The 27,862-nt window shown below is 41.0% G+C and overlaps 1 long non-coding RNA gene across 1 annotated transcript in view; it reads left to right on the forward strand.

Annotated features, from left to right (window-relative positions):
• LOC125961303 (uncharacterized) overlaps window positions 1-26,595 on the forward strand; it is a 42,979-nt gene extending 16,384 nt beyond the window's left edge. The window contains exon 2 of the long non-coding RNA XR_007471844.1: window positions 25,957-26,595. This is a non-coding gene — a long non-coding RNA (uncharacterized LOC125961303). The remainder of the gene's footprint in view (window positions 1-25,956) is intronic.
• The last annotated feature ends 1,267 nt before the right edge of the window (window positions 26,596-27,862 follow it).

A 27,862-nucleotide genomic window follows, 5' to 3' on the forward strand; every position in this document is an offset into this window, starting at 1 on the left:
TATGACAGGTGATCCCAGGAAGCAGAAGTGAGGGAATACAGAGTGAGACAGGCAATGGGGCTCGATTCCAGTGGGCTCTCTCAGAAGCACAGGATGTCTCCCAGAACTCTCTACTGGAAATACGGGAGCATTTATCCACTGTATATAATATACACTATTATATTATAATAAATTTTATTCTAATTTTGTTTATCTTATCATCTACTATAGGAGAAAAGGTAAGACTAATCTGCAAGAGATATTTGTTACACGAATGATTTAGGACACTCCTAGAAATAACCTCATCCTAAGGGAAAGAAGACTAGTTTATAAAAAAAGAAAATAACAAGGCTATTAAAACAATTTGGTAGAAATCAACAAAGGGCCTGAGCAATAAATGAACCTGTAAGTATGCAAGAAGTATCCATTCAGAAATCTTTGTGAATATGCAAATCCACAAATAATTTTAGGGCATATAATTTACTTCCATAAAATGCAATTAGATAGAAACACAACTAGAATGTAACCTCCATGGGGGTAGGAATTCTTGTCTCTTTTATTCATTACTATATCCCTGGTTACTAGAATAACACCAAGAACATACTATGTGAATATTTGTTGATTGAATAAGTAAGCCAAATATTTTAAGAAACCTCAACTTATCTACGACCTGATACATGCAGGACTGTGTTCAATATTTTCCATTAGTCCCCCCAGATCTACTCCTCAAATTCCACCCTGCTCTGTATCCCAGGAGGCGGACTTTTATTGAGTCCATCAAGAGTTTTCCCCACCCTTTGGCTTCAGCGAAGGCTCAACCAATGACAGGCTCCAGCAGATCGCTTGGTAGGAGGAGAATAAGGATAGGTATTACCCTGGCTCCATGTCTTCCAAGCTGCCACAGGCTGGCTGCACCTCTCCTCCAAAGGCTGCCACCCTTGAAGAAACTGCTACCCTCTCCAGGTTCAGGTACCCACTCCCATCCCTTGGCACTTTAGACCTGGTAACAACTCCTCACCTTTGCTTGCTTTGGGGTCCAGAATCATTGCTTGCCTGTTTCCTTTAAACCGATCTTCGCTTTTGCAACTAGTTTTTCTTCATCTCCCCTCAATTAACTTATCTGAATGTGTCATCTTCTTCCTGTTCAGACCCTGACTTTTACAAAATTCATTCATGAAGAGATGAAAATAAATGTGCTTTTAGCATCCACTGAAACAGTTTCGTGAGCTGTCTGGTCTTGATTCCCCGAAGATAGGATGGTGGACTCACTGAAAAAGACGTTGACTGGCATTGAATCTGACATGCCATGATTTAATCTACCCATTGCTCATATTTTCTAGCTAAGATCCATTCAGTTCTTGAGACTTCAGCATGTTCTCTTCATTTCAGTCACCAATATGTTTTAGAGCCATTTTTCACACATACACACACAGCCCCCCAAATTTTGTTGTTCCTGTTTTATCACTTTGCCTGAAGTATTGCCAGTGGAGTGATGAGAAGGAACAATAAAGCCGAGTTGAGAGGTGGGTAGCTCAGCACTGCCACACACTAGCCTCCCTATACCTGTAACTAAGACTTATACCCTGGCGATATTACACATGATTACATGTTACAGACCATCAGAGGTGCTGACAACCCTGCCAGGCCACGAATATAACGGTCATGAATGCAAGGAGCCTCATGTACTACTTTCTGAATCAGTGTGTCATCTCCAGGCGGGGGTGGCCTATGAAATAGTATCACTGGATGAATTCGTTGAGCACGACATCCCTTAGTAAAAAATTCTCAAAGCAGGCACTACTTTCATTCCCATTTTCAGATGAGGAAACTGAGAAACATGCAAGTTAAGTAAATTGCCCAAGTTCACAGAGTTAGTAAGTGTTAGAGCTGGCGTTCAAATAAGGAGTCAGGTGGCACCAGAGTTCATGCTTGTAACTCAAAACTCTCAAGTAATTAAATGACAGGATAGAATAACGGTCCTTAGATGTAAGCCAGTAGATAGTCTCCATTATATCCTTGCTAAAGATTAAATGGCTCCTCATGGGTCCTCTTCAGACTCCATTTCCACATACATAAAACAGAGACAATAAAAAGACCAATTCTTGAGGTTGTTGCAACGAATCACATCAAGTGAGACAATGAATGTAAAGTGCTTGGCTCCGTAAATTGTAAGCGGTACCATTTTCTTAAGTCTCTGGAAATATCCGTCAGATGCAATTGTCTTCACTAGAGTTAACATCTTAATTATTGTTTCTAAATATTGTTTGCAAGATAGCAAAACAAATCATCTATTTCTTCCACAATTGTAATAATAAGCTATAAAATCCACAGACAAGAGGCTATTTTTAATTTCTTGGATTTTTGTAACAAGAAAATGTATATCCAAATGCAAATTTCAGAAAGGGCCAGGGGGGATATTATCCTTCCCATGCTCCACAGAGGTGGAAAAGCATATTTTCCTCAGATTTTCCTGGTGGAAAATTTGAACCCCACTCTGAAGGATTCCAATGTGTTCAATAGTATTCTACCCCAAGGCCACCCTCTTCTCAGAAAACCAGGTGTTGGAGGAGCCCATGAAACTGTAGGAAATCCAGCACCTTCCCTGCAACATACTCTTGTTCCCCCTCCAGTCTGACCTGGTAGGTAAGATTTAGGGTGAAATCTAAGATTTTATTGGCATGGAATGATGAAAAATATCATGAATTCACATGGATAAAGGCATATTCCCCACTCCCACAGATTCAACACATTTAATGTCCTGTTTCACTTCCAAAGTGCATAAACAGACGATGGAAGCCCAGCGTCTCCAATGGATAGGTAGTACGTCTGGGAGAGAAACCAGAGCATCCCCACTGAGGGCTTCCTTCATGGCTCAGAGTCCATCGAAACATGTCTTGTCCTGGCCCTTGCCCACCAACACATGTCAATGTTTTTGTCAATCACATAGCTATCCACTTGTTAATGCCCATCTCTTAAGAAAGCTTAAGGATACAGAAATATGGTATATATATATATATTTTGTTGTTGTTGTTTTGTTTTTTTTGCAGTATGCGGGCCTCTCACTGCTGTGGCCTCTCCCGTTGCGGAGCACAGGCTCTGGACGCACAGGCTCAGTGGCCATGGCTCACGGGCCTAGCCGCTCCACGGCATGTGGGATATTTCCGGACCGGGGCACGAACCCGTGTCCCCTGCATCGGCAGGCGGACTCTCAACCACTGCACCACCAGGGAAGCCCGAGGACTCTATTTTAACTTATGTATTTTAACCCAAAACTGGTTCCCTCTCTCTACACACACACACACACACACACACACACACACACACACACACACACACACGGTCACTAAATATTGTGGAATAAAAAACTGAAATTAAAAAATTGAAACTAAAATATTCTCTGAACTTTTTGCCACTAGATGATGATTAGTCCATACTAGAATAGCTCTTCTGTATGGCCTGTTTATCCTCATGTCAAATGTTGGCCTTAAAAATCAAGACATCAGATGGTAAATGAGAAAACAGTCAAAAGCTTGGAGCAAATACTTCTTTCCTTTCAAAAATTTTAATTCAACTTAATCAGTGACATAAACTAAAATTTTGTTTGTATTTTACATACTACTATTTAGTTTCAACTAAATAATAAGAACTTAAAAATTCTTGTTATAAGAACTTACAAGGTCTTGTTATAAAAACTTAAAATTTTGATTTTAACTTCAGTATCATTAGTTTGGAAAGCTCTAAGTTGTTTTGTACGTATAACTGAGGTTTACCTGATGAATTTTTCTTGGGGGACATATTCTAGTGTCTTATTTCCCTGTGGTTTAAAGACTTACTAGCCTGGAGAATTTTCTTTAAGCCCTCAAAGCTTGAAAAATGACATTTATTATCATCATTAACAACATTGTAACTTTTTTCAAATTTTATTTTATTTTTTTATACAACAGGTTCTTATTAGTTATCCATTTTATACATATTAGTGTATATATATCAATCCCAATAACAACACTGTAATTTTTAAATGAGCACATAGGTAGTGGGAGAAATGCTGAGTGTAGAGAACTGATTCTATCATTTTTGATGTTAATTTCAAGGTAGTAGTGAGGTGCAGCTTCTATAGTGTAAAAGAATAAGTAATGAGGACTCTATTTTAACTTATGTATTTTAACCCAAAACTGGTCCCCTAAGTTCCCTAAGGGGCTTCTGAGCACTTGAAGCACTGGTTCATGAAACTGGTCAAAGGTTTAATTTACTTGTGTCACATTATTCTTCTAACTCAGAATCTGTGACCAAATGGCAGAAACTTGAAAGTCTCTTGTTTTACTTTTCCTTTCCATTTCATTGTTTTCTGTGACACATTCAGAGAACCGTATACACGGTTTCCTATATCATCAAGCTCTTCTTGTTCTATTCTGCTCATAATGAAATTCAAATTGTATTCAAGAGCTCATTCTCCAGCACGAGAATTTTTAAGAGGAAACTAATCTCCAAGTCTTAACTTTGCCATTATTCCCTAAAAAGACAAGATGCTATTAGATTCACTTTATTTAATTATGCCTTCTCCAACCTACTAAAACATTAATGTCTCTAATACAAAGTACAGGATGAAGTTTTCCAGGGTGAACCTTTGGATGTTAGACTGTTGGGTGGCAAGACTGTTAAGTGGCTATTCTTTCAAGGTTAAAACTTGCTGTTCTTGTTCATGGGATACTTTATGAGCTGCTTTCTTTCATCTAACTTTGAAACACATACTCAGCGTCCACAGTGTACTGTTATTGGAGCCTTCGACTCAGAAGCAATGTAACATTTAACATTCTAACGGGGAGGAGCTATATAATATACAAATAAATAAAATAATTTCAAATAGTAATAAGTACAATGAAGAAATAGCAAATAAAATGATATGCTAGTGAGTGATAGAGTAAGAACTTGTTACATAACGTCTTTTTTAATATTTAATTTTATTTATATATTTATGTTTATACAGCAGATTCTTATTAGTTATCTATTTTATATACATTAGTATATATATGACAATCGAATCTGCCAATACATCCCACTGAACTTGTTACATAAGGTCTTTCTGAGGAATTGACATTTGAGCTGAGATTCAAACAAGGATCCAACCATGCAAAGATCTCAGGAAACTGGTATCTGGGTAGAAAGGAGAGAAAGAGCAGGAAGAACATAATTGGCATGGCCAAGGAGTAGGAAAAAAAAAAAAAAGCCAAGGACTTCCCTGGTGGCGCAGTGGTTGAGAGTCCGCCTGCCGATGCAGGGGACGCGGGTTCGTGCCCCGGTCCGGGAGGATCCCGCGTGCCGCGGAGCGGCTGGGCCCGTGAGCCATGGCCGCTGAACCTCCGCGTCTGGAGCCTGTGCTCCGCAACGGGAGAGGCCACAGCAGTGAGAGGCCCGCGTACCGGAAAAAAAAAGCCAACTGAGTGAGGAACAAGAGAGTAGTGAAGATGTAGGAGAAGTAGCCCCAGGCCAGAACACTTGAGACTTGGATTTGTTTTCTAAGTGTCACGAGAGGTCACCAGAAAATTTTAGGCAGAAGAGTGTCATGATCTCTTTTTCATTTTTCCAAAGAAATTACCCTGGCTTTTTAAATTTTACTTGTTTGAAAGTGTGCTCAAGAGGGCAAGAGCTGAAAAAGCCAACAGTCTTCCGTGTGAAACAATCCTATGCTAGACTCTATCAGGGACATCATCGCAGATCATGCTTTCCCAAAGCCAAGGCCACATTACAACCACCAAGGAGTTTTTAGAGCCTTTAGAAACACAGATTTCCAGGCCTCACTCCTTCAAGCTTCTGATTCAGGGGTCTGGGGTTGATGCCAAGAATCTGTATTTTAAAAATCTCCCCAGAAGTTTCTGAGGCACATCCCTGCTTAAAAACCTGAACTAAGCCATGCCAATCTAAAAATAGTGGAGAAAATTATTTTAAATGCCAAATAAAATTTTCATGTAAGAAAACTGTACAATGAATAGGCATTTTGAAAATAATGGTTTTTTCTTATGGTTACCAAAGGGGAAAGGGGGAGAGGGATAAATTAGGAGTTCGGAATTAGCAGATACCAACTACTATACTATATATAAAATAAACACAAAGGTCCTACTGTATAGCACAGGGAACTATACTTAATATCTTGTAATAACGTATAATGGGAAAGAATCTGAAAAAGAATATATATGTATGTGTGTGTGTGTGTGTGTGTGTGTGTGTGTATCTGAATCACTTTACTGTATTCCTGAAACTAACACAACATTATAAATCAACTATACTTCAATTAAACAATTAATGTTAAAAAATTAAGTTTTCTCACAATTATTTTTCACAATACTGAAGAGAATCAGCAGTATTTATGGATGAGAACACAGGCACTGAAATATTCCCTTTGATATTCCTTCTGTTCACTGACCATTTGTTGCCTGCAACCTCTCTTAAAGCTAGTCGATGCAGAGAAAGACAAATACTGTAGGACGTCACATATGTGGAATCTAAAAAATGGTGACACAAATGAACTTATTTACAAAACAGAAACAGACTCACAGACATAGGAAACAAACTTACGGATACCAAAGTGGAACGGTTGGGGGTGGGATAAATTAGGAGGTTGAGATTAACACATGCACACTACTATATATGAAATAGATAAACAAGGACCTACTGTATAGCACGGGGAACTATAGTCAATATCCTGTAATGACCTACGATAGAAAAGAATCTGAAAAAGAATATATAGGTGTATATACATATATATGTATAACTGAATCGCTTTGCTGTACACCTGAAACTAACGCAACACTGTAAATCAACTCTCCTTCACAAGAAAAAATTAAAATTTAAAAAGCTACTCAGTGTATTTACTCCTTCGTACACACAGTCTCTACAGAACTTTACCAGGCAATTTGGTAGACATTGGCCTCTAACCTAAGGTTCAGCCTCAATGCTACTGTGTTTTCTGGTTTTCTCTGATCTTTCTTTACACGATTCTTCGGGACATGCATCCTAAGCATGGTCTCCCTTGGTTACTATAGTGGCTAATAACTTTTCTACTCCTCTAATTAATTCTGAGGCACAGCAGTGGGATTTGCCTAATGTGGCTGACCTGGCCAGTTGTGTTTATTAGCTCCTCCTCTCCTGGCAAACTCAGCAGCCGGGCTATGAACTTGCCTCCACCTGTGGACCCGAGGGCTGGGTAAGTTGAAAGGATTAGGTCAGAGATTGTAACCGACTTGCTGGTTTCTCTGAGCCTGAGTTGGAACCCTCACCATCCCCTCAGGAGCGTAAGGTGACACCACTTTTAGACGTCACGGTCCAACCAGAACAACCTGACTAGACAAAGCTGCCTTTTTACCCCTCGCTCTCACGCATCAACCTGGGCGTAGTTCTCGTAGGAAATTTCAGAACTGATTTTGTGCTGCTTTTGTAACAGGCAGAGTTTTTCCATCTTTTCCTATTGGCACAGTTTATAAGATGCTCCTCCAGTGGGTGGATCCGAGACAGGCTGGGACCTGGGACCTGGGACCCTTTGCTGCAGTGCTTGCACCTGAACAGACGTCTCCTCAGGCAACAAAATACAAAGAAACTATAAGGGACTAAAATAACGGTGTGCACGCACAGTTGGGACAAATTCTGGACAAAAGATACAAAAAGACAAACAACACTCAACTGGCACTTCTGAAGAGCCAGGAGCAGAAACAGGGCACATGCGCCCTGCACACACCACCACCAAACGGGTGGGCAAACCCCCTAAGCCACGCCTCCGGCCTGACCCCTGGACACACCCCTAACCTCACCCCATACAAGGAACCAGCTTGCCCTGCCTCGGGAATAAGCAAGGGAACCTGTTACTTGTTTTTGCTCCCTCCTGTGGAAGCAGGAGCCCCAATAAAGCCTTGCCTGAATTTCTTGGCTGGCCTTCTATCAGTTTCTATTGACTGGGGAAGGCCAAGAACCCTGGTCGGTATCAGATCGGCTCCTTGAACAATTTGCCTCTCTAGCTCCGTCCAGCACTGATGACAGCCTCCCCACTGCCCATGTCCACCCCCTTCCATATGGGAGGGGAAAGTCTGCATGAGTCTGAAGGACAAGTTCAGACTCCCTGGGCACCACATGACAGTGACTTGGACTCCACAAAAGCTCTGTTTGAAATAATACTGGGGTTTGACTTGAGCAGAGACTTTCCACTTCTCTTAAGATACTCAGGAAAAGGGATGCTTTCCCATTTAGTGTAAGCTGTTGGGTGCCCACAGTGTCTGGCACAGTTCTAACCAATGGACAAGTGCTGCCCTCCTTAGGCATGGCCCGAGACCACAGAGACCTTCCTGAAAATAGGAGGTGGTGAAACAGCCTCCTCACAGAGCAGTGGTTTTCAACTGGGGTTGTACCACCTCCTAATGGACACTTTGGAAACTTGCAGGGTTTTTATTTTAACTGAAGTATAGTTGATTTACAATATTGTGTCATTTTCAGGTGTACAGCAAAGTGATCCCATTATACATATATTTTTCAGATTATTTTCCATTATAGGTTATTACAAGATATTGAATATAGTTCCCTGGGTTATACAGTAAATCCTTGTTGCTTGTCTATTTTATGTAAAGCAGTTTGTGTCTGTTAATCCCATACTCCTAATTTATCTCTCCCCCCTCCCTTGCCTCTTTGGTAACTGTAAGTTTGTTTTCCATGCCTGTGAGTCTGTTTCTGTTTTGTATATAGATTCATCTCTGTATTATTTTTTTAGATTCCATATATAAGTGATATCATATAATATTTGTCTTTCTCTGTATGGCTTACTTTACTAAGTATAATATTCTCTAGTTCCACCCATGTTGCTACAAATGGTATTATTTCATTCTTTTTTATGGCTGAGTAGTATTCCATTGTGTATATATACCACATCTTCCAAAGCCAATTGTCTGTTATGATTATGACAAAAGTAAGCACTACTGCCATTTAGTGGTGAAGATGGGGGGGAAGGGCAAGATGCTCTATGACCTGCAATGTGAAGAACACTCTTGCCCAATAAAAAATTGTTCCATGCCCTACACTACTCTTGAATGTCCCACAGAACAATTAGTACAAGTGAAAAATCTGTAAGTTTCCGATTCTAGAGTCTAAGTCCATTTTACATTTAAATATAAAGTATTTTTTGCACGGTTTTAATATAAACTGAATTATGCAGGGATACAATTACAAAGTAAAATAAGGAAAAGTGTTCCTTTGATTTGTTGGAAACTCTACCAAGAGCTGTTGCTTATTTCATAAAATCATGTTACCAGTAGCTGTGCCACTTCTGGTATTTGAGTCAACTCTCTCAATGTCACCTGAGAGCTGTCCCACTCCCAGTGATTCTATGTATGAGGACATCATCTGACAACTTCACTATGCTTTCCAGAGCAGTGGTGCCTATGCGTTTGCATATTAAAATACACATTTTACTGTGAATGTCTTTCCTTGGATTTTCCCTTTATATTACATTAGAACATTATATTGATTTTTTAAAATAGTTTAAGTGTGGTTAAGCTATATTATCTATGAACTTTTTTTCAGTAAAAGGTAGCATTTTAAATACTATAAAAAGGAGGCCTTGTCTGATAAGATTGGGAACTTCTTCCTAGATATAAGTCTCTCTTCACATAGACTTTATTTCAACCTGATTGAGGATAGCTCACTGTAAGCCCAATCTACCACCTCCCTACCCAACACTAGTAGCCTAAAAGCCTATCAGTGACAGGACGTTCTTATACCAAATATAACAACAATTCTTATTAATTGAACACCTGTTATGTGCCAGGCCCTGTGCTACACACTTTCCATATATTGTATCTAACCCTCAACTCGCCAAAGGAAGTAGATTTATTATTAGCTCTGTTTTACAGGCAAGGAAATCAGTGCAGGACGAAGGTTAAATAACTTCACTGAGGTCACACCATTGTAAGTGACTTGATCCACGTGGATCAAATTCTAATGTCTGACTTTGCCCAAGACAGATGGGTCAGAATTCAAAACTGGAAACTTGGTAAGTAGCCAGGAACAGCCACGCTCATTTTGGCTGAATAACTGTGGAAAAGTGGAAGCAAAGAACAGGACACATCACCATCTAGTGCTCTCCCTCCTGGTTCTTCACCCCAACATTCGGACCCTCACTCAAGCCCCAGCAAATTCCCACCTGCCTCATGCTCTCAGCAACGGCAATCGAAAAGTGGCTCATCTGAATTGAAATGCGCAAGATATGCTGGGCATCCCTGGTGGCACAGTGGTTGAGAGTCTGCCTGCCGATGCAGGGGACACAGGTTCGTGCTCTGGTCCGGGAAGATCCCACATGCCGCGGAGCGGCTGGGCCCATGAGCCATGGCCACTGAGCCTGCGCGTCCGGAGCCTGTGCTCCGCAATGGGAGAGGCCACAACAGTGACAGGTCCGCGTACCGCAAAAAAAAAAAAAAAAAAAGAAAAGAAAAAAAGAAATGCGCAAGACATGTAAAATACATGTCAAATTTCAAAGACTTGGCACAAAAAAGGAAAATAAAATATCTCATTAATAATTTTATGTATATTATATATATCTTCTCATGATAATGTTTTTGGATATATTGGGTAAAAATAAATTAAAATTAAGTTCACCTATTTCTTATTATTAAAGTTTCTAATGAGGCTATTAAATTTTTTAAAATTATGTGTGGCTCATTTAGTATTTCTATTGGACAGAGCTGAGATAGATGGTTTTCCTGTCACTTAGTATCCTTTCCCTACCCCACAGTAATCTGCAGAAACTTGGAGTCTAGGGCAACTGTCTCCTCAAGTGACCATTCAGGCCACTGAAAGCAGCAGGAGAAAAGCATGGGTGTGGGAAGGGGAAGGTCAGCAGAAGTTCCTCCACATTTTCATTGTGGTCCTTTGGTCACTCGGATTGTGGGAACCACATGTTCATTCCCTATTTATTACTATTATTTTTATCCCATATGCTTCACACATCTGCCAGCACATGGGAGCAGTAGGCAAAATCTGGAACAAGAGCTGTGTTTAGATACATGTGTAAAGAAAAGTCGAAATATTTAGCATATTACCTAAATGCGATATTGTTTACATCTACCAACAGTGAAGGAGGTGGCTTGTAGTTCTATGGAAACCCAGACAAGTAGTACGAGCTCATCACAGATGGAAAGCACTAGAAAGAGTTTAAATATAAACTGATTAAAGTCAGGGGAGTAAAGTCTATGACTTCATAAGATCCGTCCCTCCCAGGATCAGACCCCCAACTTCTGTACTCTGATCAATTAATAATAGCAAAAAAATATCAATTAAAAAACCAGAAAGGAAACTGAATTGAATGAAGTTGACTACAGAGATCAATCACAGGGATTTTACTCACACTTAATAACTGACCAAAATAACAAGTTAAAGAAAGTAAAGCTTAGGGCTTCCCTGGTGGCGCAGTGGTTGAGAGTCCGCCTGCCGATGCAGGGGACACGGGTTCGCGCCCCGGTCCGGGAGGATCCCACATGCCGCGGAGCGGCTGGGCCCGTGAGCCATGGCCACTGAGCCTGTGCGTCCAGAGCCTGTGCTCCGCTACGGGAGAGGCCACAGCAGCGAGAGGCCCGCGTACCGCAAAAAAAAAAAAAAAAAAAAGAGTAAAGCTTATAGACAAATCACGTGTACCACTTCAGTGTCTATTGATAGAAGAATTGTTCATTATTTCTTATATATCCTTACTGTGAGATATGACACACTTTGGGGAGGGGGAGAGGGAGGAAGAGAGAGAAAGAAAGAGGGAGAGAAAGAGGAAGGAGGAAGGAAGGAAGAAGGAGGAGGGATTGGAAGGGAGGGAGGGAGGGAGGAAGGAAGTTTTAGTTCTTGATGTCCAAAATGTACTATTGTCTGTTGTGGCTTCCTCCCATCACGTTTCATAGCTCTTAGGGAAACTCAACACACATGTTTGATACACAAGACCTGTCCATGCCAGAAAGAGCAAAGAAGAGCTTCTAATAATTACGCAGACAACAGTGTGAAACAACTGTTTTAACAACTTGGCTACAGTCTCTGAGCTCATTACTTGGCATGTGCCCACGAGGACCATTTGAGAGTCTTCAGCTGAGCCAGCCAAGCTGCTGGGGAACTGCAAAGCTCTCGCCACATCATTTTTCTGGAAGAAACTAAGGAAAATGCAGCTACATTTTGGAGACTCTTTAGTTTCAACTCGAATGTGATCTAGTCTCAGAAAGTGTTTCTGGAGCCTGCCACAGAAGGGAGAGTTCATCTCTCCCTTCTCTCTGCTCCCTACTTCTTTCTGCCTATTACGTAATTAGGTGCCTGTAGGTTTGTCTTCCTTATCAGATGACAAACTTCACAAAAGTGAGGAGTAGGTCTTATTCCCTTTTATATCTCACCTAACACCTGGCGCGTAGTAAGTTTTTGTTGTGTTGATTTAATCTCTCTTGACTCTTTCAAAGAGCGGTAGCAAAGAGGGGGCATTGGCAAAAGTACGATGGACTGAATACCTGGTGGAGCTGAGTTATAATCCAGACCCTACCACGTAATCTCTCCTGGGTTCAGCTCTGTTCTCTATAAAACAGGAGGGCTAAACTAGCCTGTCTCCAGGGTCCATTTCACTTCCAAATCTTTGCTTCAGAAGTCTGAAAATGTTTCCATTTTGTCAGCTTGAGGATCTAGAGGATAAACTCTGTTTCCCATGTTTTTATTAGCTGCAAAGCCCAGATTTCCAGGAAATCTATATCACACTGTAACAACTCAATTTGAGATTTCTTCTAGTAAATCACAGACTAGCTTTTATTTTATTAAAGAACAGTCCAGGTTAAGCTGTTCTATATAATAGTTTAGTTAGGTGTAAGCACACGTGAGAGAGGAAATAGAGCAAAATCTCTAAGACAATGTTTAATCTCCTCTAGAGTGGGTACCATAACTCCTCCCCTTTTTGAACCACAGATGTCCAGCCCCTCTTGCGTATAGGATGCTGCTTGACACATAATACATGTTTATTAAATAATGGATGAATGCATGTGTGAATACACAAACGAATGAACAAATGGATTTTTGGAAAACTGTTATCAAAATATATTTGCAGTAAGAATGTGTATGTCCTGATTTTGGCTTTTCCCTGGAAGGGCCTAGATTCCTAGGCCAAAAAGAAAAAGAGAAAAAACCTGCCCATAAAGGTAAAAGAAACAAACAACTGCACAGCAGGGCAAAATTGAAGTGCTGTCTTCACCCAGAGATACCAGAGGGACTGATGTGGGAGAATCAGAGCAGGCAAGCCAAGCCTCCCAGGTTAATTCTCCTCAGTGAACACCCAGACCTTTGAATCCACCTAGCAGCTCACTATGGAATTCAAAATTATTTCTGATTGAACTCCAATGCCAACTGACAGTCCCCTCTAGAAGTTACAAGAAAATGATTGGGGATTATGGCTCAGGACTTTCTAAGATAACTGGTACCTTTGTTACTTCCCTTGGATTGCTGGTATCTGCAATATATTGGGTTGGCCAAAAAGTTTGCACGGCTTTGTGGGCAAACCCGAGCGAATTTTTTGGCCAACCCAGTATATTTCTCTCTAATCATCATATACTGGGGGGAAAAGGAGACGTAGGTTTCTCATATTAAGGCAAACAAAAGAAGTAGAAAGCAAAGCTTAGGGAATGAGAAACTTCGGGAACTACAGTGAGAAATGACGTGTATAACATAGAAAGATGAGTAAAGCTAACCCAGCTCTAGGAAAAAGAAGATGGTGTAAAGGATAGTGTGGGACTGGGAGTTTCACGGACCGTAAATCCACTTGTCTCCCTTAACACAGAGATTCAGGACTGAGAAAGAGCTTGGCAACTGCAGACTCTAATACTCTCTACTGAGAAGCATGAACCCCAGAGATAACTTGGGAGGTGCTGTGGAAATAGCTATTACAAGCCAACCGCACACGAGCCAGAAGGAGAGAAAGCCTCCAGTACTTTGAGCCCCTTTCCACCCATCATCTAAAAAGCTTGGCAGACAAGGAGAGATTAAAGCAATGATACAACTAATAAGTCTAAAGCTGTTCTGATGATTTTTCAAATCCTGGTATTCAAAAAAAAATTTACATCTTGATCAAAGTCTTAGTTTTGGGAAATAATGAAGTATTAACTAGTATTAAAATGGAAATTAGGGGCTTCCCTGGTGGCGCAGTGGTTAAGAATCCACCTGCCAATGCAGGAGACATGGGTTCGAGCCCTGGTCCAGGAAGATCCTATATGCTGCGGAACAACTAAGCCCATGCGGAACAACTAAGCCCGTGTGCCAAAACTACTGAGCCTATGCTCTAGAGCCTGCAGGCCACAACTACTGAGCCCATGTGCCACAACTACTGAAGCCCGCACACCTAGAACCCATGCTCCCAACAAAAGAAGCCACCACAATGAGAAGCCTGCACACCAAAATGAAGAGTAGCCCCCGCTCGCCACAACCAGAGATAAGCCCGTGTGCAGCAACGAAGACCCAACGCAGCCAAAAAGAAAATAAAATAAATAAATTTATTTTAAAAATGGAAATTAAAGGGCTCAAAATTTTGCTCTGCGTCAATCTTAAACAAAAGCCTTTCTGGTACGCAGCCTCCCAGAGGGTTCTAATTATTCTTGCCCACTGCTACGCATGTTCCTCTGCTCTCCCCAACACCACATTGGACAGAGGTGATTGGTGTAACCATAGGATGTTGCAGAAATGATGGCGTGTGATTTCTGAGGGTGAAGGAAGAGCCCCTCCCAACGTGGAGGTAAACAGAGAAGATCTGAGAATGAGGCAGAAATACTGAGGAAAAACCATCTAGCATCATAGCCCCCACATTAAGTACAAAGTAACACGAAAAAAATTTGAACCTGATGGTACCCTGAAGATAATCAGAGGACAACAAAACCAAAATCCAGCTCAACACCTTACATAAATGAACGGCCATCAGAAGAAGAGGCGTGCCCACTGCTAGTCATAAATACCCTGTCTCTACTGTTCTGTACGGATTGTCCAGCATTCAGTCAAAAGCAACTAACAAGATGATGGATTTAAATCTATTCATAGCAAAGATTATATTAATTGTATATGGTGGAAACACACCAGTAAAAATAGAGAAGTGATCACACTGGATAAAAAATTAAGACCCAGTTATATACAGTCTATGAGAAATCCATTTTTAAGTATATAGATATAGATTAAAGGTAAAAGGATAGAAAGATATATTATGTAGTCACTAATTAAAAGAAAATTGGAGGAGGAGCTTCAAAATGGCAGAAGAGTAAGACGTGGAGATCACCTTCCTCCCTACAAATACATCAGAAATACGTCTACATGTGGAACAACTCCTACAGAACACCTACCGAACGCTGGCAGAAGACCAGACCTCCCAAAAGGCAGGGACAACCCCTACGTACCTGGGTAGGGCAAAAGAAAAAAGAAAAAACAGAGACAAAAGAATAGGGACGGGACCTGCACCGGTGAGAGGGAGCTGTGAAGGAGGAAAGGTTTCCACACACTACGAAGCCCCTTCGCGGGCAGAGACTGCGGGTGGCGGAGGGGGAAGCTTCGATGCTGCGGAGGAGAGCGCAGCCACAGGGGTGCGGAGGGCAAAGCAGAGAGATTCCCGCACAGAGGATCGGTGCCGACAAGCACTCACCACCGCGAGAGGCTGGTCTGCTCACCAGCCGGGGCAGGCAGGGCTGGGAGCTGAGGCTCGGGCTTCGGAGGTCAGATCCCACGGAGAGGACTAGGGTTGGTTGCGTGAACAAAGCCTGCAGGGGGTTAGTGCGCCACAGCTAACCGGGAGGGAGTCCGGGGAAAAGTCTGGACCTGCCGAAGAGGCAAGAGACATTTTCTTTCCTCTTTGTTTCCTGGTGCGCGAGGAGAGGGGATTAAAAGCACTGCTTAAAGGAGCTTCAGAGACGGGCGCGAGCCGCAGCTAACAGCGCGGACACCAGAGATGGGCATGAGATGCTAAGGCTGCTGCTGCCGCCACTAAGAAGCCTGTGTGCGAGCACAGGTCACTATCCACACCTCCCCTCCCGGGAGCCTGTGCAGCCCGCCACTGCCAGGGTACCAGGATCCAGGGACAACTCCCCCGGAAGAACGCACGGCACGCCTCAGGCTGGTGCAACGTCACGCCGGCCTCTGTCGCCACAGGCTCGCCCCGCATCCGCACGCCTCCCACCCCCCGGCCAGAGTGACCCAGAGCCCCCGAATCAGCTGGTCTTTTAACCGCTTCCTGTCTGAGTGAAGAACAGACGCCCTCAGGCGACATACACGCAGAGGCAGGTCCTAGTCCAAAGCTGAACCCCGGGACTGTGCGAACAAAGAAGAGAAAGGGAAATATCTCCCAGCAGCCTCAGGAGCAGCGGATTAAATCTCCACAATCAACTTGATGTACCCTGCATCTGTGGAATACCTGAATAGACAACGAATCATCCCAAATTGAGGAAGTGGACTTTGGGAGCAAAGATATATATATATATTTTTCCCCCTTTTCTCTTTTTGTGAGTGTGTATGCTTCTGTGTGTGATTTTGTCTGCATAGCTTTGCTTTTACCATTTATCCTTGGGTTCTGCCTGCCCTTTTTTTTGAGGGATTTTTTGGGTTTTTTTTTTTATTACTTTAAAAAATTTTTTTTCTTAATTATTTTTTACTTTTTATTTTAACAACTTATTTTATTTTATTTTATCTTCTTCTTTATATCTTTTTTTTCTACCTTTTATTCTGAGCCGTGTGGATGAAAGGCTTTTGGTGCTCCAGCCAGGCATAAGGGCTGTGCCTCTGAGGTGGGAGCGCCAAGTTCAGGACATTGGTTCACAAGAGACCACCCAGCTCCACATAATATCAAATGGCGAAAGACTCCCAGAGATCTCCATCTCAACGCCAAGACCCAGCTTCATGCAACGACCAACAAGCTACAGTCCTGGACAACCCATGCCAAACAACTAGCAAGTCAGGAACACAACCCCACCCAGAAGCAGAGAGGCTGCCTAAAATCATAATAAGGCCACAGACACCCCAAAACACACCACCAGATGTGGAGCTACCCAACAGAAAGACAAGATCCAGCCTCATCAACCTGAAAACAGGCACTAGTCCCCTCCACCAGGAAGCCTACACAACCCACTGAATCAACCTTAGCCACTGGGGACAGACACCAAAAACAACGGGAACTACAAACCTGCAGCCTGTGAAAAGGACAACCCAAACACAGTAAGTTAAACAAAATGAGAAGACAGAGAAACACACAGCAGATGAAGGAGCAAGGTAAAAACCCACAAGACCTAACAAATGAAGAGGAAATGGGCAGTCTACCTGAAAAAGAATTCAGAGTAATGATAGTAAAGATGATCCAAAATCTCGGAAATAGAATGGAGAAAATACAAGAAACGTTTAACAAGGACCTAGAAAAACTAAAGAGCAAACGAACAGTGATGAACAACACAATAAATGAAATTAAATTCTCTAGAAGGGATCACTAGCAGAATAACTGAGGCAGAACTGATAAGTGACCTGGAAGATAAAATAGTGGAAATAACTACTGCAGAACAGAATAAAGAAAAAAGAATGAAAAGAATTGACAACAGTCTCAGAGACCTCTGGCACAACATTAAACACACCAACATTCGAATTACAGACGTCCCAGAATAAGAAGAAAGAAACAAGGGATTGAGAAAATATTTGAAGAGATTATAGTTGAAAACTTTGCTAAAATGGGAAAGGAAATAGTTAATCAAGTCCAGGAAGCACAGAGAGTCCCATACAGCATAAATACAAGGAGAAATATGCCAAGACACATATTAATCAAACTATCAAAAATTAAATACAAACAAAAAATATTAAATGCAGCACGGGAAAAACAACAAATAACACACAAGGAAATCCCCGTAAAGTTAACAGCTGATCCTTCGGCAGAAATTCTGCAAGCCAGAAGGGAGTGGCAGGGCATATTTAAAGTGATCAAAGGGAAAAACCTACAACCAACATTACTCTACCCAGCAAGGATCTCATTCAGATTTGACAGAGAAATTAAAACCTTTACAGACAAGCAAAAGCTAAGAGAATTCAGCACCACCAAACCAGCTTTACAACAAATACTAAAGGAACTTCTCTAGGCAGGAAACACAAGAGAAGGAAAAGACCTACAATAACAAACCCAAAACAATTAAGCAAATGGTAATAGGAACATACATATTGATAATCACCTTAAATATAAATGGATTAAATGCTCCAACCAAAAGACAAACTGGCTGAATGCATACAAAAACAAGACTCGTATATATGCTGTCTACAAGAGACCCACTTCAGACCTAGGGACACAAACAGACTGAAAGTGAGGGGATGGAAAAAGATATTCCATACAAATGGAAATCAAAAGAAAGCTGGAGTAGAAATTCTCATATCAGACGGAATAGACTTTAAAATAAAGTGTATTACAAGAGACAAAGAGGGACACTAATAATGATCAAGGGATCGATCCAAGAAGAAAATATAACAATTGTAAATATTTATGCACCCAACATAGGAGCATCTCTATACACAAGGCAAATGCTAACAGCCATAACACAATCATAGTAGGGGACTTTAACACCTCACTTTCACCAATGGAGAGATCATCCAAAATGAAAATAAATAAGGAAACACAAGCTTTAAATGATACATTAAACATGATGGATTTCATTGATATTTATAGGACATTCCATCCAAAAACAACAGAATACACATTCTTCTCAAGTGCTCATGGAACATTCTCCAGGATAGATCATATCTTGGGTCACAAGTCAAGCCTTGGTAAATTTAAGAAAATTGAAATTGTATCAAGTATGTTTTCCAACTACAACACTATGAGACTAGATATCAATTACAGGAAAAAATCTGTAAAAAAATACAAACACATGGAGGCTAAACAATACACTACTTAAGAACGAAGAGTACACTGAAGAAATCAAAGAGGAAATCAAAAAAACCCGAGAAACAAATGACAATGAAAACACAATGACCCAAACCTATGGGATGCAACAAAAGCAGTTCTAAGAGGGAATTTTATAGCAATACAATCCTACCTTAAGAAACAAGAAACATCTCAAATAACCAACCTAACCTTACACCTAAAGCAATTAGAGAAAGAAGAACAAAATAACCCCAAAGTTAGCAGAAGGAAAGAAATCATAAAGATCAGAGCAGAAATAAATCAAAAAGAAATGAAAGAAATGATAGCAAAGATCAATAAAACTAAAAGCTGGTTCTTTGAGATGATAAACAAAATTGATAAACCATTAGCCAGACTCATCAAGAAAAAAAGGGAGAAGACTCAAATCAACAGAATTAGAAATGAAAAAGGAGAAGTAACAACTGACACTGCAGAAATACAAAGGATCATGAGAGAATACTGCAAGCAACTCTATGCCAATAAAATGGACAACCTGGAAGAAATGGACAAATGCTTACAAATGCACAACCTTCTGAGACTGAACCAGGAAGAAATACAAAACGTGAACAGACCAATCACAAGCACTGAAATTGAAACTGTGATTAAAAATCTTCCAACAAACAAAAGCCCAGGACCAGATGGCTTCACAGGCGAATTCTATCAAACATTTAGAGAAGAGCTAACACCTATCGTTCTCAAACTCTTCCAAAATATAACAAAGGGAGGAACACTCTCAAACTCATTCTACGAGGCCACCATCACCCTGATACCAAAACCAGATAAACATACCATAAAGAAAGAAAACTACAGGCCAATATCACTGATGAACATAGATGCAAAAATCCTCAACAAAATACTAGCAAACAGAATCCAACAGCACATTAAAAGGATCATACACCAGGATCAAGTGGGGTTTATTCCAGGAATGCAAGGATTCTTCAATATACGCAAATCAATCAATGTGATACACCATATTAACAAATTGAAGGAGATAAACCATATGATCTCAATAGATGCAGAGAAAGCTTTTGACAAAATTCAACACCAATTTATGATAAAAACCCTGCAGAAAGTAGGCATAGAGGGAACTTTCCTCAACATAATAAAGCCCATATATGACAAACCCACAGCCAACATCATTCTCAATGGTGAAAAAATGAAACCATTTCCACTAAGATCTGGAAAAAGACAAGGTTGCCCACTCTCACCACTATTATTCAACAGAGTTTTGGAAGTTTTAGCCACAGCAATCAGAGAAGAAAAAGAAATAAAAGGAATCCACATCAGAAAAGAAGTAAAACTGTCACTGTTTGCAGATGACATGATACTATACATAGAGAATCCTAAAGATGCTACCAGAAACTACTAGACCTAATCAATGTATTTGGCATAAAGTAGCAGGATACAAAATTAATGCACAGAAATCTCTTGCATCCCTATACACTCAGGATGAAAAATCTGAAAGTGAAATTAAGAAAACACTCCCATTTACCATTGCAACAGAAAGAATAAAATATCTAGGAATAAACCTACCTAAGGAGACAAAAGACCTACATGCAAAAAATTATAAGATACTGATGAAATAAATTAAAGATGATACAAATAGATGTAAAGATATATCATGTTCTTAGGTTGAAAGAATCAACAATGTGAAAATGACTCTACTATCCAAAGCAATCTACAGATTCAGTGCAATCCTTGTCAAACTACCACTGGCACTTTTCACAGAACTAGAGCAAAAAATTTCACAATTTGTATGGAAACACAAAAGACCCGGAATAGCCAAAGCAATCTTGAGAAAGAAAAACAGAGCTGAAGGAATCAGGCTCCCAGACTTCAGACTATACTACAAAGCTACAGTAATCAAGATGGTATGGTACTGGCACAAAAACAGAAAGATAGATTAATGGAACAGGATAGAAAGCCCAGAGCTCAACCCACACACATATGGTCACCTTATCTTTGATAAAGGAGGCAAGAATATGCAGTGGAGAAAAAATTGCTTCTTCAATTAGTGGTGCTGGGAAAACTGGAGAGCTACACGTAAAAGAATGAAATTAGAACACTCCCTAAGACCATACAAAAAAATAAACTGAAAATGGATTAAAGACCTAAATGTAAGGCCACACACTATCAAACTCTTAGAGGAAGACATAGGCAGAACACTCTATGACATAAGTCACAGCACAATCCTTTTTGATCCACCTCCTAGAGAAATGGAAGTAAAAACAAAAATAAACAAATGGGACCTAATGAAACTTAAAAGCTTTTGCACACAAAGGAAACCATAAACAAGATGAAAAGACAACCCTCAGAATGGGCGTTGCAAATGAAGCAACTGACAAAATTTACAAGCAGCTCATGCAGCTCAATATCAAAAAAACAAACAACACAATCCAAAAATGGGCAGAAGACATAAATAGACATTTCTCCAAAGAATATATACAGATTGTGAACAAACACATGAAAGAGTGCTCAATATCATTAATCATTAGAGAAATGCAAATCAAAACTACAATGAGATATCATCTCACACTGGTCAGAATGACCATCATCAAAAATCTACAAATAACAAATCCTGGAGAGGGTGTGGAGAAAAGGGAACACTCTTGCACTGTTGATGGGAATGTAAATTGATACAGCCACTATGGAGAACAGTATAGAGTTTCCTTAAAAAACTATAAATAGAACTACCATATGACCCAGCAATTCCACTACTGGGCATATACCCTGAGAAAACCATAATTCAAAAGAGTCATGTACTACAATGTTCACTACAGCTCTATTTACAATAGCCAGGACATGGAAGCAACCTAAGTGTCCATCAACAGATGAATGGATAAAGAAGATGTGGCACATATATAGAATGGATTATTACTCAGCCATAAAATGAAACGAAATTGAGTTATTTGTAGTGAGGTAGATGGACCTAGAGTCTGTCATACAGAGTGAAGTCAGTCAGAAAGAGAAAAACAAATACCGTATGCTAACGCATATATATGGAATCTAAAAAAAAAAAAAAATGGTACTGATGAACCTAGTGGCAGGGCAGGAATAAAGATGTAGACATAGAGAATGGACTTGAGGACACGGGGTGGGAGGGGGAAGGGGAAGCTGGGGCGAAGTGATAGTAGCATCGACATATATACATCACCAAATGTAAAATAGATAGCTAGTGGGAAGCAGCTGCATAGCACAGGGAGATCAGCTCGGTGCTTTGTGACCACCTAGAGGGCTGGGAGAGGGAGGATGGGAGGGAGACGCAAGAGGGAGGGGATATGGGAACATACGTATGCACATGGCTGATTCACTTTGGTGTACAACAGAGACTAACACAGTATTGTGAAGCAATTATACTCCAATAAAGATCTATTAAAAAGAAATTCTCCATTAAAATTCTATTACATGAGCATGAAACCTTAATGAATTACTTTTTTCCCCTTTCATCTTCCTGCATCTCTGTCTTTTTGTACTGTCCTTCTAAAGAGTCAGAGTTTTTTCACAGGAGAGTCTCCATGAGTTCTGCTTGCCATAATGTGGCTGATGTTTGAACTTGCTGTTGTGGCTTTGACAGTTTAGGAAGCAGAATATTTCCCAACGTGGGAAATGTGGGTTTAATAGATCCTCCAGTGCATCGGTCCAACTGATGCACTGTAGGATCATTAAATTTAGCTGCTACTGTGGGAGTTCCCTCAGTAACTCAGCATTTCTATAAATGTATGATCCTGCAAAAGGATGTTCTTACATATTTGCACAGCACTTTTGGCCTTTCCAGCAAATTGAAGGTAATGAAAACTGGTAGTAAAGTGTTAGAAATTGTCTCTTTTGGTGATACATGAAGAAATTGCCTATAAATTGTGATCTACTATCTATAACAAGTTCTTCTGAAATCTCCTTATGAGCAAAACAGATCCTTCATCTCTCAAACGACATCCAACCTGGATAAAGAGTGCTTTTTCCTCCCAATAGAATGAAGAGTGCTTTTTCCTCCCAATAGAATGAAGAGTGCTTTTTCCTCCCAATAGAATGAAAAACCTGCCTAATATGAAAAAGTGTATATATATATATGTATATATATATATGTGTATTCGTAGCGAATCTTCCCCAAATTGCTGTCATTTCACATTGCCAGCACTGTACATTTTCCCAACACCAGAGCTTAACCTGGAAAGGACCTCAAGAAATCTTTCATCTGTCATCGTTTCAGGGGAAAGTGTCCAAATTGGCAGTCGGAAACTGTCTGCCAACTGTATAATAGCACCAATTCACAAAGCACTCAAATGAACCAACAGACCGGTGAACGTCTTGACAAAAGGACAAGTCATCCTCACCTATAGAAAGCAACACAGGGAGGCTTCCCTAGCTAAAAATCGTCCCATTTAAGCTCTATGTCAGTAGTCGGCAAACTTATTCTGTTAAGGGCCAGAGAGTAAATATTTTAGACTCTGTGGGCATCTAGACTCTGTCACAAGTACTCAACTTTGCCACTGTAGTGCAAAAGCAGTCAGACAATATGGAAACAAATGGGTTGTGTTACAATAAAACCTTTATTTACAAAAACCATCAGGGGGTGTCACCTGGCCCATCGTCCATAGTTAGCCAACACCTGCCCTACATATTCTTGAATTCTAAATCAGTTATTATGCCTTTGCATTAAAAACTGTCCTTTGCATTAGAGGGTAACTAAGTCTGTATTATTATCAAAGTATTATTATCAAAAATTCCTTATTTTTAAGGAATTTAAATATACATATAACAGACCTCAACCCATATCTCTTCAGCCTGAGTTCTCCTATACCTGCTTCAGTTGCTGGCCAATTAATTTATGACAAAGGAGTCAACAATATACAATGGGGAAAGGGCCAGTCTCTTCAATAAATGGTGTTGGAAAAGCTGGACAGCCACGTACAAAAAAATGAAACTGGACCACCATCTAACACCATAGACAAAAATTAACTCAAAATGTATTAAAGGGACTTCCCTGGTGGTGCAGTGGTTAAGAATCTCCTTGCCAATGCAGGGGACACAGGCTGGATCCCTGGTCCGGGAAGATCCCTCATGCAGCGCAGCCACAACAACTGAAGCCCAGGTGCCTAGAGCCTATGCTCTACAACAAGAGAAGCCACCACAATGAGAAGCCCACAAACCGTAATGAAGAATAGCCCCTGCTCGCCGCAACTAGAGAAAGCCCATGCACAGCAACGAAGACCCAATGCAGCCAAAAAATAAATTAAAATTTTTAAAAATGGATTAAAGACTTGACTGTAAGACCTGAAACCATACAACTCCTAGAAGAAAACATAGGCAGTAAGCTCTCTGACATCAATCTTGGTGATTAGTTTTGCATTTGACACCAAAACACAGACAACAAAAGCAAATAAAAACAAGTGGGACAATGACAAACTAAAAAGCTTCTGCCCAGCAAAAGAAACCATCAACAAAATGAAAAGGCATCCTACTGAATGGGAGAAAATATTTGCTAACCATGTATCTAATAAGGGGTTGATACCCAAAATATATAAAGAACTCACTCAATAGAAAAAAAAAATTTAAAAATGGACAGAGAATCTGAATAGGCATTTTTCCAAAGACATACAAATGGCCAAGAGGTACATGAAAAGGTGCTCAATGTCACTAATCACAAAGGAAATACAAATCAAAACAACACTGAGCTATCACCTCACACCTGATAGACTGGCTGTCATCAAAATACAAGAAATAATAAGTGTTGGCAAGGATGCGGAGAAAAGGGAACACTTGTGCACTGTTGCCAAGAATGTATATTGGCGCAGCCACTATGAAAAACATTATGGGGATTTATCAAAACATTAGAAATAGAACTACCATATGATCCAGCAATCCTACTATGAGTTTTTATTCAACGGGGAAAATAAATACTAACACAAAAAGATATATTCACTCCTATGTTTACTGCAGCATTATTTACAATGACCGAGATATGGAAGCAATCTAAGTGTCCATCAACAGATGAATGGATTTAAAAATGAGGTTTGGGGGGATCTTCAAGACGGCGGAGGAGTAAGATGTGGAGATCACCTTCCTCCCCACCAAGTACATCAAAAATACATCTACATGTGGAACAACTCCTACAGAACACCTACTGAACACTGGCAGAAGACCTCAGAATTCGCAAAATGCAAGAAAATCCCCACGTACCTGGGTAGGGCAAAAGAAAAAACAGAAACAGAAGAATAGGGATGGGATCTACACCTCTGGGAGGGAGCTGTGAAGGAGGAAGTTTCCACACACTAGGAAGCCCCTTCACTGGCGGAGATGGGGGGTGGATAGGGGAGAAGCTTCAGAGCCACAGAGGACAGCGCAGCAACAGGGGTGCAGAGGGCAAAGTGGAGACATTCCCACAAAGAGGATCAGTGCAGACCAGCACTCACCAGCCTGAGAGGCTTCTCTGCTCACCCGCTGGTGCAGGTGGGGGCTGGGAGCTGAGGCTCGGGCTTCACAGATCAAATCCCAAGGAGAGGACTGGGGTTGGCTGTGTGAACACAGCCTGAAGGGGGCTAGGGCGCCACAGCTAGGAGGGTGTGAATCCAGGAAAAAGTTTGGACCTCCCTAAGAGGCAAGAAACCATTGTTTCAGGTGCTCAAGGAGAGTGGATTCAGAGCACCACCTAAACGAGCTTCAGAGATGGGTGCAAGCTGCGGCTATCAGCTCAGACCCCAGAGACAGGCATGAAACACTAACACTGCTGCTGCAGCCAACAAGAATCCTGTGTGCAAACACAGGTCACTATCCACCCGCCACTCCCCTCAGGATCCTGTGCAGCCCACCACTGCCAGGGTCCCATGATCCAGGAACAACTTCCCAGGGAGAACACACAGCGTGCCCCAGGTTGTTGCAACATCATATCAGCCCCTGCTGCCACAGGCTTGCCCCACATTCCAATTATAACTACCGTACCCCTCCCACACCCCAGCCTGAATGAGCAAGAGCCCCCTAATCAGCCACTGCTTTAACCGCCCCCCTCCTGTCTGGGTGGGGAAAAGATGCCTGAGGGCAACCTACATGCAGAGGTGGGGCCAAATCCAAAGCTGAACCCCAGGAGCTGTGCGAACAAAGAAGAGAAAGGGAAATCTCTCCCAGCAGCCCCAGGAGCAGCAGATTAAATCCCCACAATGAACTTGATGTGCCCTGCATCTGTGGAACACCTCAATAAACAACAAATCGTCGAAAAATTCTGGTGGTGGACTTCAGGAGCAACTGTAGACTTGGGGATTGCTACCTGCGACTGATTTGTTTCTGATTTTTATGTTTATCTTAGTTTAGTGTTTAGCACTTCTTATCATTGGTGGATGTGTTTATTGGTTTGGTTGCTCGATTCTTTTCTCTTTTTTTTTTACTATTATTTTTTCATAACTTTTTTCTTTTTTTAATTTATTTTTCCTTTTCCTTTATTAATATTTTTTTCTTTATTCTTTTCTCCCTCTTCTTCTGAGTAGTGGGACTGACGGGATCTTGGTGCAACAGCCTGGTGTCAGGCCTGAGATGCTGACGTGGGAGAGCCGAGCTCAGGAGTAGGACCACCAGACTTCTCCAGAGACTTCTCTCAATGCCACATAATATCAATTGGCGAGAGCTCTCCCAGAGATCTCCATCTCAACCTTAAGACCCAGCTCCAGTCAACAGCCAGCAAACTCCAGTACTACTAAGGGTCCCATGCCAAACAACTATCAAGACAGGAACACAACCCCACACATTAACAGAGAGGCTGCCTAAAATCATACTAAGTTGACAGACAACCCAAAACACACCACCAGATGTGGCCCTGCCCACCAGAAAGACAAGATCCAGCTCCACCCACCAGAACATAGGCACCAGTTCCCTCCACCAGGAAGCCTACACAAGCCACTGAACCAACCATACCCACTGGGACAGACACCAAAAACAACAGGAACTACGAACCTGCAGCCTGCAAAACAGAGACACCAAACACAGTAAGTTAAGCAAAAGGAGAAGACAAAGAAATACACAGCAGATGAAGGAGCAAGGTAAAAACCCACAAGACCAAACAAATGAAGAGGAAATAGGCAGTCTACCTGAAAAAGAATTCAGAGTAATGAGAGTTAAGAGGATCAAAAGCTTGGAACTAGAATGGAGAAAATACAAGGAATGTTTAAGAAGGACCTAGAAGAACTAAAGAGCAAACAAACGATGAACACCACAATAAGTGAAATTTAAAATTCTCTAGAAGGGATCAATAGCAGAATAACTGAGGCAGAAGAACGGATAAATGACCTGGAAGATAAAATAGTGGAAATAACTACTGCAGAGCGGAATAAAGAAAAATGAATTGACAACAGTCTCAGAGACCTCTAGGACAACATTAAACACACCAACATTCGAATTATACAGGTCCCAGAAGAAGAAAAAAAATAGAAAGGAATTGAGAAAATATTTGAACAGATTATAGTTGAAAACTTTGCTAAAATGGGAAAGGAAATAGTTAATCAAGTCCAGGAAGCACAGAGCGTCCCATAGAGGATAAATGCAAGGAGAAATATGCCAAGACACATATTAATCAAACTATCAAAAGTTAAACACAAAGAAAAAAAAATAAAAGCAGCACGGGAAAAACAACAAATAACACACAAGGAAATCCCCAAAAGGTTAACAGCTGATCTTTCAGCAGAAACTCTGCAAGCGAGAAGGGACTGGCAGGGCATATTTAAAGTGATAAAAGGGAAAAACCTACAACCAACATTACTCTACCCAGCAAGGATCTCATTCAGATTCGATGGAGAAATTAAAACCTTTACAGACAAGCGAAAGCTAAGAGAATTCAGCACCACCAAACCAGCTTTACAGCAAATGCTAAAGGAACTTCACCAGGCAGTAAACAGAAGAGAAGGAAAAGACCTACAATAACAAACCCAAAACAATTAAGAAAATGGTAATAGGAACATACATATCAATAATTAC

Source organism: Orcinus orca, chromosome 15, assembly GCF_937001465.1.
Source record: "Orcinus orca chromosome 15, mOrcOrc1.1, whole genome shotgun sequence".
NCBI lineage: Eukaryota > Metazoa > Chordata > Mammalia > Artiodactyla > Delphinidae > Orcinus > Orcinus orca.